At 35.5% G+C, this 18,476-nt stretch overlaps 1 protein-coding gene and 1 long non-coding RNA gene across 6 annotated transcripts in view; one reads left to right on the forward strand and one right to left on the reverse strand.

Moving 5' to 3' along the window:
• The window catches only part of GRM1 (glutamate metabotropic receptor 1), a 407,487-nt gene that overhangs the window by 110,444 nt on the left and 278,567 nt on the right, over positions 1-18,476 (reverse strand). The gene's annotated exons all lie outside the window — the stretch shown is intronic.
• Positions 289-4,412, forward strand: LOC116588376. Its single transcript, XR_004284920.1, has 3 exons — positions 289-375; positions 2,283-2,326; positions 4,382-4,412. It is a non-coding gene; the product is annotated as an uncharacterized LOC116588376 (long non-coding RNA).

Genomic DNA, 18,476 nt, shown 5'->3' on the forward strand with positions numbered 1-18,476 from the left:
GACTCCCCGTGGAGCTGGGAGCCTGACATGGGACTCCATCCCAGGACTCCAGGATAATAACCTGAGCTGAAGGCAGTCGCTCAACCAACTGAGTTACCCAAGGGCCCCAAAATGTAGGTATTTTTAATTTAATTATATAGTACAAGCACTTAGAGGTCCCTCAGCTCACTGAAAAATTGAAGATGAGGGAGTACCTTCACCTTTGGTTGTCCTGTGCTGCTGAAATTACAACTCAAACAGAAAACTTCTAGTCCTATGGTATTTCAGTAGAAAAGTGACCAAGGTGGGGGAGGGAATGGGATGGTGTCAAAGGTCAAAACAGGAAGAATGAAGGGAATTCTCACGAAATGGAAACTTCGTGTGAAGGAGATCAAGGTCAGATCAGTAATTCTCATTTTCCATCTTTTCCTAACCCCTACCCCCCAACGCACCCCTGGCATCCTAAGCCTCAATCATCTGACATGATGAAATCTTACTAGATATTAACAGCTCTTTATCATCAATCTCCTCATGATCCAACCAATGTCTGAGCTATAAATACATATGGGAAGGATTTCTCTATGAAAGCACTACTAATCATGTGGTCCAAAGATTGATATCAATTCATAAACTGTTACCAGTCAAGAGGAAGTAAGACAGAGACTGAGACTAAGCATTTAGGAAAATCTAGAGCTGTTAGACACTGTTGCAAGGTCTAAGAACATGATAGGTGGACTCATGTCATTGTATACAGTATAAACATGGGGTTTTTCAATTTACATGGTGAACTGCTTGTAGGTCAAGCTGTATGCAGGTCACATGCAGTAGAACCACGTGACAGTGCGTGACATTTCAAGGTTGCTTTGCAACTGTAACACAAAAGTATATGATATCCAAGAATATATTCCCATTTATTTTTATACATGTTTTTATAATACTTTAAATTTTAATCAAGCCTATTTTATAATCTATCCTATAAGATTAGCTTCTATTTTTTTTTAAAGATTTTATTTATTTATTTGTCAGAGAGAGAGAGCGAGCAAGAGCGAGCACAGGCAGAGTGGCAGGCAGAGTCAGAGGGAGAAGCAGGCTCCCTGCAGAGCAAGGAGCCCGATGTGGGACTCGATCCCAGGATGCTGGGATCATGACCTGAGCCGAAGGCAGCTGCTTAACCAACTGAGCCACCCAGGCGTCCCAAGATTAGCTTCTAAATTAGGAGAACAAATACTCATTATTTACTTTAAAGATTTTATCTATTTATTTTACAGAGAGAGATCACAAGTAGGCAGAGAGGCAGGCAGAGAGAGAGGAGGAAGCAGGCTCCCTGCTAAGCAAAAGCCCGATGCGGGACTCGATCCCAGGACCCTGAGATCGTGACCTGAGCCGAAGGCAGCGGCCTAACCCACTGAGCCACCCAGGCACCCTCATTATTTACTTTAACTCTAATTAAATGGCCACACAAGCTTCACTGACTGAATTTTTATTTATTTAATTTTTTTATGAAAAAATGTATATAATCTGCTGACTGTGGCAACAGTAGTATTTGAATGTAGATAGTGGCAATGATTCCACAGAAACAAGGAGAAAAGAGTTCTGATTAAATTTACCTGAAAATGTCAGCTCATATATTGAATTTGGCTTTTATCCCCAATTGATGGTGAAGTGCTAAAACCATAGTGTATTATTTTTATGGAGTTGTTTTACCCAATGAATTTATGAAACCATCAAAATATACTAATCTTTTATATATAAAACATTAAAAAATTAAAAACCAAGTAATTCTTGGAAACAAAAAGTATTAAAAACCCAACAGAAGTATATGTTCAATATTCTGCATAAAACATTAGTGTTTCATGGGTTTTTATAAAGTGGCATTTGGGCTTGCTAAGACTAAAATACACATACAGTTGCCAAGACATTAGTGAATGACTGCATCAAAGATATTTGCTTAGAAATGTTTGCTGATTCCGGCAAAGAAAGTAGCTCAAGTTTTACTTTCTGAGGCATCATCGCTCAGTGATTTCTGAAACGCCTAATGATATGGAAAACCAACTCATTGAATAAATGAAGCTAGCAAAGCATTCTTTCATTGTAACTTGACAAATGTGCAGATAAATTCTTATGTGGCAGTTCTTTTAGTATGCGTGCAATTTGAAAAGGAAGATTTAAAGGAAGAAAGCTCTGCTCTTAGTTAAATTCTCTTTTAGCTTCAATGCTGATAAGCACAATGAGCTCTAGATATGGTAAAATTATGAAGAATTACTATGTCAAAAAATGTGATTGGCACTTTATGTTTTGTATAGGGATGTGTTCTGATGCTGCAACTGCCAACCAGGAAACATCTGGAGTAGGTACCCATGTAGCTTATGAGAGAATGTAACTCAGTGCAATGCTTTCTTCGTTGAGAGGTCTTGATTAAAAAAAAAAAAAAAAAAATCAGCTGACGTAAACAACAATTAGTGACAGTACAAATTTCAAGTTACGTAAAAACAAATGCACTGAAGGTGGCTTTCACTGGCCCATAAGAACAGATCGTTTGCATTTTTTCCAAATGTTGTGTTCTATGACTTAACAGTGGTAGGTTGAAGTTATTCATGATGGGTATATATACATCAAGGAAAATCAGTAAACGGTACAAATTAGGGCTTCTGTTATATTGGTGTTCTTCCCCCCATGCAGCCAGCCCATTGTGATGTGGAACCTGACCATAAACAGCTATTTTTGGTATTGATGGGCGAAGCCCTGTCAAGAGTGAACTATGGAACACACTCGGTGTTTCTTCAGGATAAGAAATCAGTTTGGTTCAAATATTTAAATATCAATAGGAAAGCCTAACTTGCTCTACTGACTCGCATTTGATATATTTAACAGCCTCTGTATTTCCTGGAAAGAAAGAATTCTTTTTTCATATTTTTTTTTTTTTTTTTTTTTTTACAAATAGGAGCTGAGGTCAAAGAACAAAATTAAAAGTCAGAAACTTTAAAGAACAAGTTTTGTTATAGATTGCTGTGCCACAATTTTAATTTAAAAATAATTGTCAATGAGTAGAAAATGATCTCAATATTATCATCTACAAAGTATTGTCAGCAAATACTTCATGAATTGAATTGCCTTTGCCTCCTTGGGCTGCCATAAAAAAGACTAGAGACTGTTGGCTTAAACAACAGAAATTTATTTTCTCATAGTTTTGGAGAACAGAGGTCTAAAACCAAGATTCCAATTCAGTTTCTAGTGAGAGTTCTCTTCCTGGCTTGCAGACAATGTCCTCACATGACCTTTCCTCAGTGCGTACATACACACAGTTTGAGAAAGAACAAGCTCTCTGCTGTTTTGTTTTGTTTTTTTTCTTATAAGAACACTAATTCTATTGGATCAGGGTCCTACCCTCATGACAGCATTTAACCTTAAGTATCTTTCTAAAGGCCCTATCTCCCAAAAGAGTCACATTGGAGGTTAAGGTTTTGACATATGAATTTTGAGGGGACACAATTCAGTCCATAGCAGATGGAGTTTTATTAAATTTGATATGCATTTTAAAAAATCCTCTTAAAAGAAATTGGAAGTGGATCCAGAATTCTTTTATTTCATCAAAAGGTATTTAAACTGAACTAAAAAGTTATGGGATAGATTATGAAAACTAGCTAGTGATTAAAGATTAAAGATGGCTTTTGAAAACAGAGCATCACTCACTTCACTGGGGATAAAAGAATTTTAAATGAATACCCCAAACTCACTGAAATTGCTATAAAATCTTTCTTCCATTTCCATCAGCAGACCTCAGTGAGGCTGGTTATTCTACTAGGAATGTTATGAAAATTAAATAAAGAACAGTAGTATATATGCATGTACTATGCAAGTATAATTGTTAACCCAAATCAGATTAGATAATTTAATAAATTCATTTAGCATATTAAAATTCTAAATATTGATAGGCATGGTGTTTGTTTAAAGTGCACATATAGGCATTTAACATAGGAAACTTCTACTTCACTAAAAACATTTTTTGTTAAGTAGGTTCTACGCTCAGCGTAGAGCCCATCATGTGGCTTGAACTCATGATGCTGAGGTTAAGTTCTGAGGTGAGATCAAGATTCAGACACTTAACCAACTGAGCTACCCAGGCACCCCCTCTTAAAACTTTTTATTTACAATTTTAGAACATCTAAAAGTCCTAAGTGTAATAGTAATTTTCTCTGTTAATCACCTGGGCACACACTTTCAATGGACAATGAGTATTGTCTTGGTAATTTCCATCAATTTATTTTGTTCATTTTTATTATATTTACTGAAGTGAGATTTTATGTCTGTTAAATCTAATAATACAATTTTACGCTTGTATTCTGCTTACCTTCATGTTGTATTTGACTTTCTAGCAGTTTTTCTTTATTATAATTTGCCAAAGTACAATTCCTAAATGGATTGGAATTTTAAAAAAAGAGAAGAAGAAAAAGAAGATAAAGACTTCAAAAAGTACTGCTTTAAATGTTAAGGTAAATTTGTGAGAAGTTGTTAAAGTAAAGACTATGCAAGCTAAAAAGCAGTTCAAAAAGGGATACCTCAAAACTCCACCTTGATGTTCATGGTAAATGAAACCATGACAACGAAGTCGACTTTTCATTTTGTTGGGAAGGTTGTGGTGGCTTCATTCCTTAGTGCAAAATTTTACAGATCTAAATTACCAATCTTTGCTCTCTGTTTTAAGTCCCTGGTTGTTTTGTTGCTACTGAACCCTTACTTTTCATGTCCCTTTATGCCAACTGAGTGAGGGGTTGCAGTTTCCCATGTAATTGTTAAGAACCAACTGAAGGGAAGCAAGAGACCCATTAAAAAAAAAAAAAAAAAAAAAAAAGAATGTAATAAAGAGCCAGAGTGATTCTGATTAAAGTATAAATCAGATCCTGGCATTTCTTTGCTTAAAATCCACCAATGCCTTTCCTTCTCACAGAAAGACTTTTAATGAGTACCTCAAAAGACCCTACACACTCTGAGCCTCATCACCTTTCTCAACTGTGCTATTCTAACCTTTGCCCTGCTCTAGCCACACTGACTGCCCTACTGTTCCTCAACGAACAAGGATGCCCTGGCCTTAGAATCTTTGCACTGGCTATTCTCTCTGCCTAAAATTCTGGAATTCTCTTCACTTGGGTATTTTCATGGCTCACTCTTTCATTTCCCTCATGTCTTCTCAAATATCACACTTTCAGAGAGATCTTTCTCTATTTAAAATTGTGTCCCTTCTCTTTTATTCCTTTTTCTTGTTTAAGCTTATCACTACCTGACATACCATATAAACATATTTTCTTTATCCCTCTAGTAAAATGAAAGTTCCACATAGGCAGAGAGATTTTTTTTATCCTTTTGGTCCACTTATGTAGCGCCAGCATTTATAACAGTTGTTGGCTCATAGTAGGTGTTTATAATAGTTAAATTAATTGAATTAATGGATAAAAATCTATGAACCAATTTGAATTCAAGAATTCACAGAGAATACTATAAGAGAGATAAGCTGGAGGTGGCTCAAACCAGCTGGCAAGAATCCATTGTTAGCATCTTTTCTCACCTCTGTATTAAGTAACTGCATGTCAGAAAGTTGAAACTGGCCATAGTGAAAGTGTTGACTTCATGGGTTTATCAGATTTTCTAATAAAGTTCCATAAACAGGAAGAGTCACAAATAAAACTTATTCTCTCATAGTTTCAGAGGCTATGAAGTCTGAAATCGACGTGCCAGCAGGACAATGCTCCCTCTAAGACTCTGTGTGGATCCTTCCTTGGCTCTTCTGAGCTTCTGTTGATGACCATCCACCCATGGCACTCCAGAGCTTGCAGCTGCATTGCCCCAATCTCTGCCTCTGTAGCCACATGGTGTTCCCCTGTGTGTCTGTGCCTGTGTGTCTCTCCTACACTTAAAAGGACAGCAGCCATATTGGATTAAAGGTATGCCCCACTCCACTATAACTTCATCTTAACTAATTACACCTAGAACGATTCTGTTTCAAATAAGGCCACATTTCGAGGTATTGGGGATTAGGAATTTTACATATTTTTTTAAGGAGACATAATTCAATAGATAAAAATTAGCAAGCACTAGAAATCAAAGCATTATTGTTCTGCTTTGTTTCATTTTTTAAGAGAGCCAGTTGATAACCATTTACAGCATACCACTAACCAGAACATGCTGTGACATTTTCTCTGAAATTCAGGATTAGTTGTAAACTCTGACCTACCTGTTAGATGCATTAAATATGATTTAAATGAATATTGTTTAGTTCTAAAATAGAAACAATAGAAATTAAAAAATATTATTTTTTTAAATAAACAGCTTACAAAAACTTAGTTATATAATTTATACATTTGGATTACTTTATTTTTTTTCTCAAGAGCAAATAATTACATGCTAAGAAGCATCAAAAAAATATAAAGTACCCAGAAACTGACCAAAATGGTTTTAACCTAACAAATACTATTAATTTTTTAAAAGATTTATAGTTTATGACTGCAGTTATTTGAATTTGGGAACAATAATTATAGCTTCTGCATTAAAATTAGATATGTACACTTTTGTAAGCTTTAGGTCCCTCAGCTTTGAGTTATTCTTAATGATGAACTGGATTGTATCTGGGACTTAACACATCATTCTAATAATACAGAAAAATGAGTAGAAAGGAATCATATATTTTTTTATTTTACGTTCATGTAATTCATCTAGAATACCCTTTGATTCATTAAAGAACAAATCTAGATCCTCCAACATTAGCTGATTCAAATATTTTGCATTTTTCCATTTAATAAATATTTACTGATATCCTACTTAGTGCCAAGCACTGTTAGGACCTGAAAATACATTAATGAATAAGACTGGAAATATCCCAGCTCTCATTTAAATTCATAGGTTGGACTTCTACTAACCTAGACAGAGTAACAAGAACCAAATTTACTCTTCTGTCTGAAACAACTAAGACACTGGACAAAATATATAAAACAAAGGCTCTTAAGACATTTTACATCAGGCAATGAAAGACAGTGATCTCTGCGAAGTGAGCAACAAATGAGATGATGAGCCTTAAAATATTTTGAGTGCATTGTTTGGAGATTTCCAAGTCATGGCTCAGAAGCAGGCAGGGGAGAGGGAAATAAGAAGGGATATGCTCAGGTAGAGTCCAGTGGATTCACTGAGAGGAATGGATGGAGTTGCGTGTCAGGAAAAACCAAGGTGGCCAGAGTCCACAGGGCAAATCACTGGAGAGGGTAGAGCTGTAAAGACAGAACAGTCTACAATAATTCTCCCAAAAGTATTCAGTTGAATATAGACAGCCCGTGCATGTGATGAAATTACTTAAGGCTGAGAAAACAACCAACTAAGAAAATTTGAGAGCATAGTGGCTGGGGTTCACATAGAATTGGAATATTAACTGCTCCCAATATCCAGAACACAAAAATCATGTTTCACAGGAAGTACTAAGAAAGATCTTGCTTCAGGAGTTGGGAAAAACTAGCCCTGGACTAAATGCTACTCTGGTCTTGGCTAACAAAGCTTAAAAGCAAGATACAAAAAGACCAAATTACTTCTAAGTAATGTCACTTCCTCCCATAAATAGCTCAAGAATATTTTTAAGAAATATAAAATTTCCAGTACCCAAAATTTCCAGTACCAAGAAGGTAAAATTCACAATGTATGGCATCCAATAAATATTATCAGGCATATAAATTTATATGTGGAGTGAGGAGGAAAAGCAATATTAAAGTAACAAATAATGACAAAAAGCTATCACATGGTGATATAGGTTAAGTAGAGGGTTTTTAAAGAGTCATGTGATATAAATGAAGGAGGTATATTTTACATTGGGTGGTCAGGGAAGCACCTCTGAAAAGATAACACATAAGTGCAGATCTGAGCTGTGTGAAGCCATGGCCCATGTAGAGTTCAGAGAGAAGAGGACGTTAGGTAGCTAGTACAAAGTCCCTGAGGTAGGAATAAGTACCTGTGGCTCTACATTGCTTACCTGCCACAATATGTAGGCTCAAAATATTTACATTGATCAGAACAGGATGTACTATATCCTGTACACCATATATTTACTTCTCTAAGATACTATGCATTTTCTAATTGTTTTTAGTATTTTTAAGTCTTTCTTGGACAATGAGAAGGTGGTCTTACTATTTTAGTTACCCAGATAAGTGATCCTGAGAGCAAAGCTGCAGAAATCTGTAAGACCACTGGAGCTCAAAGCAAGTCACAAATCTTACATGCACCTCACATAGCATACCTTGTTTTCTATGTAACTATGAGTCCAGAAATACCTCCATGTTCAAATTACAAAAATATCCCAAGTTCCCTTCAACAAAATTGTAAAATCATGCCCTAAGGAAACTCAACTCAAAAATCACATTGTGTTATAGCAAGTTATTACCTATAGGATCCCACTAGGACTAGGACATAATGGGCCCATTTGGAGCTTAAATTCTACAAGGTTTGAATCTGAGACTTTTAGCTTCTGACTTCAATGGGATTAAAACTGAACTATCCAACGGGTTCCACCTCATCACCAAAATTTCTATTACCATTTCTCTTTTAGTGGCCTCTGTTTCTAAAGCAGTCTCAGGGTTGACACTCTGCTTAGACCCAGTGGACTGGAAGTAAAAGCTACGCATGTTTCTATGAAAGAGGAAAAAAAAAAAAAGAAGTGTTCCTTTATGGAAGACAGTAGATACTCCAACCTCTTTTAATTTAATATCAGATGAGAAAAGGGTACATGAGTACACATGGAGGCAGAGATGGTATGTTTTTTTCATATGAACAATAAGAGTAAGAGGTTTATAAAATGAAAATAAAGCAGAAATGAGTTATGAAGATCTTGAATTATTCTCTGCAATTGTGTGTGGCTGGGCACACAGAATTTCTTCAGTTGTAGAGTCACTGAATGACTAAATTGAAACTCCCAGATAAGAGGTCTTACAACAAGAATAATTCTTCAGTGCTACAGATTATAAAACCTTGTGCCCTCAGTAGCTATCTGCAGAAGAAATGAAGGAAGAAAAGAACAGAGGAAGGAAGAGAGAAAGAGGGAGTAAGAAATAAACATATGAGGTACACAGTGTTGGGAAAGTTAGCAGTGCACATGTAGAAGGATGTTTCTGGTGTTGCTTTCTTCCCTATATTCTAAGATGACAACCATGCTGTCAAGATCATTTGCAGTTCTTTTTTTAAACTGATTTATTTTTCATCCTTGAACAAAAGGTCAAAGCACAGCAATTCATGACTTTTCAAAAGCTAATCCAATGGTTCAGTAACTTCATTCATGAATTCTCTTAACAGACCCCGTGCAAATTATCCTGATCTCTAATTTCTAGATTCTACCACTTGAAGGGGGGAAAAAAGTCCTCACCAAATTTACATCAATAGATACATGACTTGTTAATTAATCCAAAGTGTTCAAACTGTTCCTGACTTTTTTCATTGAAAGTACATTTTTTTTTAAATTGCTAAAAATTATCACACATGATAAACTAAGTTCATACAGATATTCCTCTCAGTACAATTACCTGAAAATACAAAGTAAAATACGATCAAGAACAAAAAGCAATTCTCAGGTGCTAGTAATGGCAAGCAGAATCAAAGCCAAACAATAAGCACGAAGTAATGCAGCAGCAGCCCACAAGAGCTTGGCTTCCTTAGAGAAAACCCTAAAGAATTGGAAATAGGTCCTAACAGCCATTTGGTGATGTGAAAGATGGTTTCATGAATGATGGAGGTCAGAGGGGTTGGTACTAACATCCTATAAAAAGCTGCAAAATCTAACAGAATGGAACTGGAACTGAGAAGTGTTGCCAACTAGACTGAGGAGACTTGAAGTCAGTCCAGGGACAAGGGTTAACAAAACATAGCAAAAAACTCACAGTGCACATGTGTGATGTCTGAATTTATAAAACCTATATGAAACAAGAGCTAAAAGTATAGAAATTAACATAAAAAATCGGCAAAAGATTATTAAAGCCCTCTAGAATCCAAGTGAAATGTCATTGAAAGTCAATATTTAAAAATACTTTCAAAATATAAGGAACTCTAAATCCCCATAAAAAAATAAATCCACTAAGATAAACTCATAAACACACACGTATACACACACACACACACACAGAGGAGTACTAAATTAATATTAAATCCACAAATGGGTGGAAATTTCCTTTTAAAAGACTATTCTAAAAGTAGATTTAAAAACCTAGCTATGTTATTAGAAATTCATAAACAGTAATATAAAATGGTTGAAAGAAATGGGATCAAAGATCTTATTCATGGAAAAGTGGCAGTAACAAATTTAAATTCTCTTTAAAAAAAATAAACTTCCATAAGATGGTAGACTAGAAAGATCCTAGAATACACCTAGGATACACCTAAAAAACGCCCACATTAATGTAAATAACCCAGAAACTGACCTGAGGACAAGCAGGACAGACTCTCCAAAGCTAAATGTAGTGAAGAGGTGACATCAAAAAGGGTAGGAGAGGCAGAGACATAGTTGGGAGCTAAACTGACCCACGGGACTGTCCATAGAAGGAAGAGACACTGCTGGCACAGAGAAGGGAGAGGAACAGAGTCCACCATCAGGCATGGGAGACCTGCATTAGGAAGACAAATCCTCATAATATTTGGCTTTGAAAACCAGAGGGGCCTAATTTCATGAGTTCTTACAATCAATGGGGTTTAACATGTGGAAAAAAATCAGGGGCTTGACTCTGGGAGAGCCACAGGGCAACAAGAAACTGAGTCCCTTCCCTTAAAGAGACAGCAAAACAAATGCCCCACTAAGATACAGTGTAGAAGCAACAGCTTGAAAATCACCTAGGATATGGGAAGATTTATTCACAAATCTCAGCACATCTGCTGGAGAAGCAGCAATCTTTGGGAGACTTTTACACGAACAAAAGAGCTGGCAGGCACCATTTTCCTCCTCCACCCTACCCTCAGCCTAAATACATGCACACCTGTGGGAAGCAGCATAGCCCAGACACTCTTAACCTACCTTGCTAATAGCACACCCCACTCTTAACATTTTTCCATCTACTTGCCCCCTCCAGCCCAGCCCTGGCAAGACTTTCCCCAGGTAACTAGAGGTACTCTCCTGCAGCAGACCTGTGCAGACCTTGCTGGCACCACAGACCACATATCTGTGTTCTGCAGACCCCTACCCTCCAACATACCCTTGGCAGAAGTACATCCAAAGAAGTTTCATAAGCTTGCCAGTGTGCAAGCAGCCCCAACAGGGGCTAATACCACTCCAAAGTGACTCCTACCCTGGGGAAATGTGAAGATAACCATATACAACAGTTTGACTGCAGCCCCAGCAGTGGGCTGGAAGAAAACATCTAGCTTGACTGCAGGCCCTACCTACCAATGAAAGTTTTTCAGGGGACAGCACAGAGAAATTGTGCTGCAGTTGGGTGCTATAGTAGCTCTGAGAAATGCCGGTCTGGTACAAATGAAGCCTAAGGAAGCCCCAGACTGGCCCACTAACAAGACAGGAACCAAAAACTGCCCCCACACATGCAACAAACACAGGAGATACCCCTGAAGTGTCAGGTTCTGGTAAACAGGGATCATCCCAAGGGAAGGCACTATAAGACCTCTTCTTCATAAGACCATTAATGTCTTGTACAGGAGACCTAGCTGACTTTCCTAAAACAAAGAAACAGACATAGGGTGTTATACAAAATAAGGAAGACAGAGGAATGTTTTATGTGAAAGAACAAGACAAAATCACAGCAAGAGAGCTAAATGAAATGGAGATTAAGTAATATGATAGAGAATTATAGAGACAGTCTACACTGGCATAGACTAGAGGAAGCAGAAAAATGGATTAGCCTTGGTAATGGAAACCAATCAAGCTGAAAAGGAGAGAAAATAATAATAATAATAAATTAAAATAGACTCGGGGGTGGGGGCCTGGGTGGCTCAGTCATTAAGCTTCTGCTTTTGGCTCAGGTCCTGATCCCAGGGTCCTGGAATCAAGCCCCGAATTGGGCTCCCTGATCAGCAGGAAGCCTGCTTCTCCCTCTCCCATTCCCCCTGCTTATGTTTCCTCTCTTGCTGTGTGTCTCTCTGTGAAAGAAAGGAAAGAAAGAAAGAAAAAAAGAAATAAAAAAAAGAAAGAAAAGAAAATAGACTTAGGGAACTCAGTAACACCATTATCCATAACATTGCCATCATGGGGATCTCAGAAGAAAAAGAGAGAGTTAAGAGGGTAGAAAATTTATTTGAAGAAATTATAGCTGAAAACTTCCCAAATCTAAAGAAGGAAACAGAAATCCAGATCCAAGAGGCACAGAAAATCCACAATAAAATCAACCCAAGGAGATCCATATCAAGACATACAGTATTAAAATAGCAAAATGTATTGATAAGGAGAAAATTTTAAAAGCAACAAGAGAAAAGAAAACAATTACATACAAGGGAAGCCACATAAGCTGCTTTTTCAGTGGAAACTTTGCAGGCCAGAAGAAAGTGCATGATATAGCCACAAAGCACTGAAAGGAAAAAATCTGCAGTGAACAATACTTTATCCAGCAAGGCTATCATTCAGAATAGAAGGAGAGATAAAGGGGCACCTGGGTGGCTCAGTTAAGCATCTGACTCTTGGTTTTAGCTCAGAATCATGAAATTAAGCCCCATGTTGGGCTCCATGCTTGGCATGGAGTCTGCTAAAGATTCTCTTTCTACCCCTCTGTCCTTTCTCCCATGCTCTCTGTCTCTTTCTAAAACAAATCTTTTTGTTTTAGAAATAAATCTTTTTTTGTTAAAGGAGAGATAAAGAATTTCCCAGACAAAGAGAAGTTAAAGGAATTCATGACCACTCAACCAGCCCTATAAGAAATGTTAAAGGGAACTCTGAGGGGAAAGGAAAGACCATAAGTAGGAGTAAAGATGTAGGAAACACAAAAGCAGTAAATTTAATTATATCTATAAAATTCAGTCAGGGGACACACAAAATAAAAGGATATAAAGTATGACATCATATACCTAAAATGTAGGGGGGAGAAGAGTAAAAATTAAGTGATTTTAGAATGAATTCAAACATAAGCAACTATCAACTTAATATAGACTGCTATGTGCAAAAGATGTTGTATACAAACCTGATGATAATCACAAATTAAAAACTGGTAATAGATATCCAAAAAATTAAGAAAAAGGAATCCAAGTATATCACTAAAGAAAGCCAGCAAACTGACAGAATAGAGCAAGAGAAGAAAGGAACACAGAGGAAATATAAAAATAAACAGAAAACAAGTTTAAAAAATGACAATAAGCACACCCCTATCAATAGTTACTTTGAATGTAAATAGACTAACTGCTCCAATCAAAAGACATAGGGTGATAGAATGAATAAAAAAGCAGGACCCACCTATTTGCTGCCTATGAGAGACACATTTCAGACAAAAAGACACATGTAGATTGAAAGTGAAGGGATGGAAAACCATTTATCACACAAATGGGAGTGAAAAGAAACTCATGGTAGCAAAAGTTGTATCAGGAAAAATAGACTTTAAAACAAAAACTGTAACAAGAGAGAAAGAAGGACACTATATAATCATAAAGGGAGCAACCCAATGAGAAGCTATAACAGTTACAAATATTTATGCACCAACATGGGAGCACCCAAATACATAAAGAAGTTAATAACAAACATAATGGAACTAGTCAATTGCAAGAATATAATAGTAGGGGAATTTAACATTCCACTTACATCAATAGATAGATCATCCAAACAGAAAATCAACAAGAGACCAGTGGCTTTGAATGGCAAATTGGACCAGATGGCTCTAACAGATATATACAGAACATTCTATCCTAAAACGTCAGAATACATATTGTTTTCAAGTGGACATGAAACATTCTCCAGAATAGATCACATATTAGGCCACCAAATACGCCTCGGCAAATTCAAAAAGATCAAAGTCTCACTATGCATATTTTCAGATCACAATGCTATGGAACTAAAAATCAACCACAGGAAAAAAATCTGGAAAGAGCACAAATACATGGAGGGTAGATCACATGTTACTAAATAATGAATAAGTCAACCAAGAAATCAAACAGGAAATAAAAAATGCACGGAAACAAATGAAAATGAAAATACAGTGATCCAGAAATTTGGGGATGTAGCAAAAGCAGTATTAAGAAGGAAGTTTATAGCACTATAGGTCTACCTCAAGAAGCAAGAAAAATTCTAAATGAACAACATAACCTTACACATAGAGGAGCTAGAAAAAGAACAGCAAAACCAAAAACCAGTATAAAGGGGAAATAATAAAGATCAGACCACAAGTAAAGGAAATAAAAACTAAAAAGAAGAAGAAAGGGAGAAGCAAAGGAGGGGGGAGGAGAAGGAGAAATAGAACAGACCAATGAACTGAGAACTGGTTCTCTGAAAAGATTAAGAATTAAACCTTTAGCCAGAATCCTCAAAGAGAGAGAGAGAGAGAACTCAAATAAACAAAATCAGAAATAAAAAAAGGAAAAATAACAACTGACACCAAAAAATGCAAAGGATTATAAGAGAATATTATGAAAATTTATACGCCAATAAATTAGGCAACAGAAGAAAAAATGGTTAAATTCCTAGAAAGATATAACCTCCCCAAACTAAATCAGTAAGAAATAGAAAATTTGATGATTTTCAAACTGATTACCAGTAGTGAGATTGAATCAGTAATTTAAAAACTCCCTACAAGCAAAACTCTAGGACTAGACAACTTCACAGGTGAATATACCAAACATATAAAGAAGAGTTAGTTCCTATTCTTCTCTAACTATGCCAAAAAATAGAAGAGGAAGGAAAGCTTCCAAATTCATTCTATGAGACCAGGATTACCCTGGTACCAAAGCCAACAAAAACACTATAAAAAAAGAGAATTATAGACCAATATGATGAACATAGATGCAAATAATTTTCAACTAGCAAACAGGGTCCAACAATACATTAAAAAAAATCATTCATCACCATCAAGTGGATTTGTTCCTGGGATGCAAGAGTGGTTCAATATCACAAATCAATCAATGTGATACATCATATCTAAAAGAGAAAGGATAAAAAATGATTATTTTAATACATGCAAAAAAGAAAAAAAAAGCATTTGACAGAGTACAGCATCCATTCATGATAAAAATTCTCAACAAAGTAGATTCAGGGGAATATACTTCAATATCATAAAGGCCATGTATGAAAAGCTGACATCATACTCAAAAAGGCAAAACCTAGAACTTTTCCTCTAAGATCAGGAAAAAGACAAACATGTTCACTCTCATCACTTTTATTCAACACAGTCCTGGAAATCCTAGCCATAGCAACCTTACAACCAAAAGGAATAAAAGGCAACGAACTAGGTAAGGAAGAAGTAAAACTTCCAGTATTTGCAGATGACATGCTATTATATGTAGAAAATTCAAAAGACTTTACCAAAAAAACTACTAGAGCTGACAAATGAATTCAGTAAGATCACAGGATTCAAAGTCAACGTACAGAAATCCTTTGCATTTATATACACAAATAATGAAGTAGCAGAAAGAGAAATGAAGAAATCACTCTCATTTACTATCATATCAAAAATAATAAAATACCTAGGAATAAACCTTACCAAGGAGGTGAAAGACCTGAACTCTGAAAACTCTAAAACACTGATGAAAGGAATTGGAGATAAAACAAACAAGTCGGGGCGCCTGGGTGGCTCAGTGGGTTAAGCCGCTGCCTTTGGCTCGGGTCATGATCTCAGGGTCCTGGGATCGAGTCCCGCGTCGGGCTCTCTGCTCGGCGGGGAGCCTGCTTCCTCTTCTCTCTCTCTGCCTGCCTCTCTGCCTACTTGTGATCTCTCTCTGTCAAATAAATAAATAAAATCTTTAAAAAAAAAAAAAACCAAACAAACAAACAAGTGGAATGATACTTCATGCTCATGGACTGGAAGAACAAATACTGTTACAGTGTTCAAACTACCCAAAGCAATCTATGGGCTCAATGTAATCCCAATCAAAATACCAACAGCATTTTTCACAGAACTAGAATAAGCAAAACTAAAACTCATATGAAACCACAAAAGACATGAAACAGCCAAAGTAATCTTGAAAAACAACAAAACTGAAGGTATCAGAATCCTAGATTTCAAGATATACTACAAAAGTGTAGTAATCAAAACAGTATGGTACTGGCACAAAAGTAGACACACAGATCAACAGAACAGAATAGAGAGCCCAGAAATAAATCCATGATTATAAGGCCAATTAATCCTAACAAAGCAGGAAAGAATATTCAGTGGGAAACAACAGTCTCTTCAACAAATGGCATTGGGAAAACTGGATAGCTACATGCAAAGGAATGAACCTGGAACATTTTCTTACAACATACACAGAAATAAATTCAAAATGGATTAAAGACCTAAATGTGAAATTTAAGAAACAAAACAAAGGAAAAAAGAGAAAAACAAAAAACAGACTCTTAAATTTAGAGAATTGGTGATACCAGAGCAGGGGGGAGGGGGGAATGCGTGAAATAGGTAAAGGAGATTAAGGGTATACTTATGATGAGCACTAGGTAATGTATATAATTGTGGAATCACAATATTGTACACCTGAAACTAATATAACACTGATTGTTAATTTTACTGAAATTAAAATAAAAACAAACCAGTAAGCATCTTAAAAAAAGAAAAATAAAATCAACTTCTAAACAATCCAACAGCAAGCAGGAAAGCAGGATAGAAGAAAAGCACTGAAAATGTAGGATAAATAGCAAGTATGACATAAGGTGATGCCACTACTTTCAAATACTCAATAATTAAAACTAAATTCACTAGGTAAAAAGATTTTCATTTGGATAAAAACATGAACAAAACCATCATAAATATTGATCTCCTGTTTATAACAGATCCACCTAAAATATGAACATTAAAAGTAAAAAAAAGTTAAAAAATAACAGAGAATAAAGCTAAAATAAAACGAATAAATAAAATTGAAGAAAAAGATACAATATAGATGAGAAACCAAGGTAAAAATTAATTCTTAGAAAACACCAATAAAATAAAAAATCCTCTGAGGTTATCGATATGGATAAAAAGAGAGAAGTCACATATAAATGATATTTTGAATAAAATAAAGGACATAAAATACACAAGGGAAAAAATTATAAAATACCATAAAAAACTTCAAGCCAACAAATTTTAACCCAGAACAGATAATGAACAATTTCTTAGAAAAGTTTACTTAGCCAACTTGACTCAAGAAGAAATATACAACTTGAATAATCACAGATTTACCCAAACAATAAAATCAGCAGTCAAAATTGATTCACTAAAAAAAATACTAAATTTACCAGATGGTTTTTCAAGTGTCAAAGAATTATTATCTTATACAAATTCAACCAGAGATTTAAAAAGTAAATATTCTTCAATTCATTTAATAAAATTTCTATACTAAAACCAAAGATAAAAGATATTTGAAAATGTATGTCAATACCACTCATTGGATAGGTGTAAACAAATTTAGTATTACAAAATCAAATTCAGGAAGATATAAAAAAATACCCTATAACCCTCTTGAATAAATTAAGTAATGCGGTGATTTCTTTTAAACACTTATAATTGGTTGGCTTTATTTAATGAACTAGCAAAAGTCAGAGTCCTATAGAGTCATCAGCTGTTTCTGGTTTATTTTCATCAAGCATCTTCCCTCCTTTCCTTTTTTGAAATTGTTCTCTTATTTTTTTTTAAAAAGTTAGAATTCCCATAATATAAATCAACAATTTTATTCTTTTATTTAATTTTATCTTTTCAAGTTTTTATTTAAATTCCAGTTACTTGACATATAGTATATATTAGCTATAGGTATGGAATTTAGTGATTCTTTACTTATATACAATACCCAGTGTTCATCACAACACGTGCCCTCCTTAAGACCCATCACCAATTTAGCCCATCCCCCTACCCACCCCTCCAGTTACCATCAGTTTATTCTCCATAATTGAGGGACTGTTTCCTGGTTTGCCTCTCTTTTTTCCCCCTCTCTGTTCATCTATTTTGTAAACCAACCATTTTAAAGTGAACAGTTCAGCAGCATTTAGAATATTCAAAATGTGCAATCACTATCTCTATGTAATTCCAAAAAAGTTTCATCACCCCAAAATAAAAGCTCATGTTCATTACACATTTACTCCGCATTTTCCTCTCCCAGTCTCAGGAAACATAGTATTGCCATATTAACCATGTTAAGTTTTCCAGTCCATAAACACAAAATGTCTTTCTATTTATTTATTTTTTTTTCTGCAACATTTTATAGTTTTCAGGAACAAGACCTTCATCTTCTTGGTTAAATTTATTCCTAGGTAATTTATTTTTTAGATGTTATTGTAAATAGAATTGTTTTCTTAATTTCATTTTAGGATTCTTCATTGCAGGTATGTAGAAATCCAGTTGAATTTTGTGTATTGATCCCATGCCCTGCAACTTTTCTGAATTCGT

The sequence above is a fragment of the Mustela erminea genome, chromosome 4 (assembly GCF_009829155.1).
Source record: "Mustela erminea isolate mMusErm1 chromosome 4, mMusErm1.Pri, whole genome shotgun sequence".
Taxonomy (NCBI): domain Eukaryota; kingdom Metazoa; phylum Chordata; class Mammalia; order Carnivora; family Mustelidae; genus Mustela; species Mustela erminea.